At 32.0% G+C, this 5,225-nt stretch overlaps 1 long non-coding RNA gene across 2 annotated transcripts; it reads left to right on the top strand.

Annotated features, from left to right (window-relative positions):
- Positions 1-1,598: 1,598 nt before the first annotated feature.
- LOC131623807 (uncharacterized) lies at positions 1,599-2,846 on the top strand. Of its 2 annotated transcripts, none has more exons than XR_009290310.1 (2): positions 1,599-2,499; positions 2,607-2,846. It is a non-coding gene; the product is annotated as an uncharacterized LOC131623807 (long non-coding RNA). The 2 variants fall into 2 exon arrangements; XR_009290311.1 differs by having other exon boundaries at positions 2,602-2,846.
- Positions 2,847-5,225: the final 2,379 nt, after the last annotated feature.

Below are 5,225 nucleotides of genomic sequence, written 5' to 3'. Positions count from 1 at the left end.
CGCGAAAATGATCGGGCCATAGACAAGAGGAGCGAGTCCCTCTCAGCAACCAAGCCGTCACAGATCTGAAAGGAAAACGGTGCATGCGTACACCGAGCATCAACGTCGAGCGACGTGAGCTATAGAAAGCGCGGGGTTTGGCTACTAAACCCTTTTCGCTTGCCTTGTATAGGTCTTTTGACTCGAAGATCTTTGGCACATGTTCAGAGCTCGGAACTTGCAGAAAGTGAGCATAGGAACGACACGGACTGAAAGTTATGAGGGTTGATTGCTAACCCTTTCCGCTTGCCTTCTCGAGGACTTACAATGGCCTTTGTTAGGACTTCCTGCAAGCACAAACATAAACACACCAACAAAAACAGAGCCTCTTTCTAGGGCTTGGCCAGATGAATGTCTACCCGACTTCTCGTGTTAAGAATGATGCTGCATGCCTACCCTACTTTTCATGGCATCATATGGTGCGCGAAAGAGTAAAAGGGACAAGGAGACAATACCGAACGGATAGCAAATCCGTAATGAGCTAGCAATGCAAGCAGAACTAAGAAACCCAGAGAACGCGTGCACGAGCTAACATCAAGCAACGAAAGCATCAGAAATCTGACAAATGACATAAGCATCATGCAGAGACAACACAAAAATAAATCGCGCGTCAATTCGGAATGTGTATCGGCACATCCGAATAATACACCTGCAAGAAAAAGTCGCAACAGGCAAGCAACAACAAGCATATATGAATCGTGACTCGCACAGGGAGACGAGCGAAAAGCAATCAGGAGAATAATTCCGTGTCCCTCAAATAAAGCGGGACACAAAGCCAAGCGCATCCATAAAAAATCGTACTCAAAGTTCCTCGCACAAGCTAACACACTTATTAGAAATAACAAGAAAACGCGAACAAAGTCGCACAATTGTATTATGAAACAAAATGAGAAACAAAATTCGTAAATAAACAAGACTAGCACGCAAAATTATAGAAACAAAAATCTAATTGAATTCTAAAATAAAATCTAACAAGAATAATGTTTTTCATGGCATTTCATCTAAGAATTAGAACTAAACTATGTAACAAAACATTTAAATCCTAACAAGGAAAATATACACGTTTTTGATCATCTAAAACAACAATAGAAAACAAAATCTAATTCTAACTAGAAAAGAAAACACATTTTATTCATTTTTTATCATGCAACACAAACTAATCAAACATAATATTTTTCATGGCATTTTCTATCGTAAAAGACTAACACAAAAATGAGAGATTACATGTTTTAGTATTATCTTTTATCATGCTGTCAAGATATCAAAGAAACTAAGAAGAAAAAAACTAATTCTAAACATGAATGGATCAGGGGGTTCAGGAAGAAAATAGCATGTCTTATTCAACAATGGGGGTCCTAAGCCCAAACAGATTTTTTTCTATGCTATGGAGATTCTAACAAAAAAAAGGATGATGTTTGGGCCATGATGGGGTGAGAACAGGAATTTCGTGTAAGGCCCAATGATCAGTAGATCCACCAACAATTATTCACTCAGATTTATTCCTTTTTTCAAATTAAGCATTATGTTAATCACATCAGATTAATATCATTTAATGCAGATTCATGAATCAATTAACATCATATTATTATCAATTAATCCATATTAGTGTTAACATGAAAATAGGAAAGGGATTAGGTTTTGTGTTTACGTGAACATCAGACTTGTTCTTCTTCTTCATGAATCCGCGACGGCGGCAGCGGTGGCAGCCTCAGCTTTCTCCGATCGAATATCGCCCCTCTGGTCAAGCTCTCCCCTCGTGTCAGACTGTCAACTCAATCTCTCGCTCTCTCCGTACTCTATTTCAAAGCTCTCTCGACTCTCCCTCAAAATCTGAACTCAGTTCTCAAACTCTCTCGATTTCATCTGTCGCTCTCATCGTCTCTCAACGATCTTCTCTTATTTTGATGTTGCTATTAGCGAAGTTGTTGATTGTAAATGCGGATTCGTGATGCTGATTGATGACGAACGTGACGGATACGCAAGTTTGTGTACGATTAGAGTATGAAGATTGAAGAGATTAGATATTCAAGAGAAATTTCCGTCGTGATTCTGCAGATAGAAGCTTGCAGTTATGGAGATCTTTCTGGTTTGTTATTTTTTGTTGCTATCGAATCCCTCTTACTACCGATTTATCCGTTGGATTTCTAGTGAATGATTACATTGAAGGTGATTGATGTTCGAGCGAGATTGAAGATTGTCGATTGAAGAAGGTTGAAGGAAAATTGAAGAATCGCGTTAATGGTGAATGAAGATGGAGCCAAGGACAATTCCAGATTGTTAAGGATGAAGAAGGTTATGGAGGATTCGGTTGTTCATATTTTTTGAGTTTGTTACAGTTTCTGAGTCTTTTTTCTGTGCGATGAGGATGGAATCGAAGAGGATCAAGATCCATGATTGAAGGGGTTTTGAGATGATGAAGATTGGAGAAGAAGCTCTAGAAGGAGGAGAAGTTTGTTACAGGTTTGTTACGATTTTCGGTTAGAATTTCTGAGTTTTCTGATCTGAAAAATCTGTTATGCTCGCCCCTTTCCTTTTGATGGCGTCGTCTCCTTTTGTTGTTAGTGCAGGGCTACGGTTTTTTGGTTCACCGCTTAAGACATGTCATGGTATTCTCACACATGGAGCAAATTTGAAGGTCGAAGAATTTGAAGATTAGCATAGGAAATGGATTTTAGGATGACCACTTACTTATCTTTTGTAATTCAATTTTTGTAATGAATTGTATGCATTTTTCTTGAATTTGAATGGATATTTGGATGTATGTATTTTTCTTGAATTTGAATGGATATTTGGATGAATGTGAATGATATTTGTATTTAGGTCTTCGAATAATATCTGAACTCGAATTATGCCTTCCAATGATTCGAATGAACAAGTCTTGTTAGTTACTTCCAAAAGAACAAATCTTTCAAACTTGCGTGCTTTAAACAAAACTAGTCCATTGAATAATTTGAACCGTTTGAATCAATAACATGAACCAGTACCAATTCAATTCTTCAATCCACGTCCCATTTGCACCGGAGGCACAAAAAAAACCATCATTAACCTCGACCATAACATTATTTTTATGTCTCTTGCCATTTAACTCATAAGATACGTTAACCTGACAAAATCAATCTTCACTTGGCGCTTTTTATTATTTTTCTTCAATTTTTGACTGACGACATAAACGTCCCTTATAACTTATAGCACAGAGAAGAGGGCAAATTTTGGGGTGCAACACATATCATATGAGAATGCCATATTTATATGAGAATGTGAGAATGAATCTGAACCATTGGATTTTAAAATAAATGATGGAGATTATGGGTGAATCTTTTTTTCTCTCTCCTACATTATTTATTTTAATAATGGAGGAGAGAGAAAAAAAGATTCACACATAATCTCTACCATTTATTTTAAAATTCAATGGTTCAGATTCATTCTCACATTCTCATATAAATATGACATTCTCATATGATATACCCTATATATGGGGACGACTCAAGTGAGAACACTTGGTTATTATGAGAAATGAGAACAACGGATCACAACCATTAAATTTTGATTTGTTGATTTTAATGAACTGGATTAGTTTCTCTTTCTATGTTGATTTAAAATAAATATTAAGGATCATAGAAAGAGAAACCAATCTAGTCCATTAAAATCAACAAATTAAAATTTAATGGTAGTGATTCATTGTTCTAATTTCTCATAATAACCAAGTGTTCTCACTTGAGTCGTCTCCTATATATATATATATATATATATATATATATATATATATATATATATATATATATATATATATATATATATATATATATATATATATATATATATATATATATATATATATATATATATATATATATATATATATATATATATATATATATATATCTAAGACTATATATATTCAGAACCTGGTATAAGTTAAGAAAAAAATGTATATATATTTAACATTAAAAGTTTTATAATGAGATTATTTATTACTTACCTCCATATATAAAATTTGTAATGATTAAAGTTATTACGTTAGAAATGAGGAATTTAGTGATTATAGAAACAAATAGAATGCACGCCAACTCTTAATTATTAAAAGTCTAATATGAACAAAATAAAAAATTCATTATGGTTTGAATATATCAACTGATATAGTGATATGTGAAAAGAATGTCATTATCTCATTATGGTTTGGATAGTTCAACGATTAAATTTACACAAAATTTATCAAAAATGGAGTACCGACAAACCAACTTCAATGTTGTTTTAATTTGGAACTAAAAGGTTTCATCACATTATTAATGTTTTTATTGAATTAAATTTATTATTTCTAAATGGAAATTAAAGCATTTTATAACTTTTCAATCTGCTTCAAGTTTAAAATACACACATAATGCCTTTTAATTTTTCAAAAATGAAATCACTTTATACCTTTTAATTTTACTTTTTCAAAAGACTGAATCATTATATGCCTTTTAACTGTTCAATGACTTTAATACCAATGTTTTCTTTCAATGTTCAGTATGATTATTATTTATTTAAATAGATTATGTGGGTTTCTAAACATCACACATCTTTTGAATTATTCTCTTTTAACTCCTAATTACTATTTGACAAAAGAAAATCATTATTTAGAAAATCACGATGTAGTTAATTATGATTTTTTTTTATCTTTCCTTGTGTGTAAAAAAATATCATTTATAAACTTCAATTAAAAATAAACATTTAATATAATTGATTAAAATCAATTGAATAGTTTAATGTTATTGTTAATTTATATAATAAATATTAAAATACCTTTCAAATTGATAAGAATAAATTAGAAATTTTAATAATATTTTTATAACTTCTACTAGATTGAAATTTATTTGCTTCCCTATTAATGTTGATACATGCATATGTTTACCATAAGTGTAGTGTGCTTGAGTTATAATGTTTCAAGTTTATTAGTGGAATTTAAATAAGGGTTTTGCTAACCAGTGTCCTCAGAGCAATGGTTAAACATTCATAAAAAAGAAAATATTTTATAGAAATTTTAATATTTCAATTTCCAAGACATTAAATACGCAAATTACGAGATAAAATCCATAAATTCAAAATTACAATAACACGAGTACTAATTCCATGCAATCATAATGTGTAGTGGGTTGGCATTTCATGTATCAAGATTAGTGAGATTTTAATATAGATAAATTATTCCA

The sequence above is a fragment of the Vicia villosa genome, unplaced genomic scaffold (genome assembly GCF_029867415.1).
Source record: "Vicia villosa cultivar HV-30 ecotype Madison, WI unplaced genomic scaffold, Vvil1.0 ctg.000081F_1_1, whole genome shotgun sequence".
NCBI classification, from domain to species: domain Eukaryota; kingdom Viridiplantae; phylum Streptophyta; class Magnoliopsida; order Fabales; family Fabaceae; genus Vicia; species Vicia villosa.
Note: the sequence above shows the minus strand (reverse complement) of the source record. Positions and strands in the feature narration are given on the sequence as shown.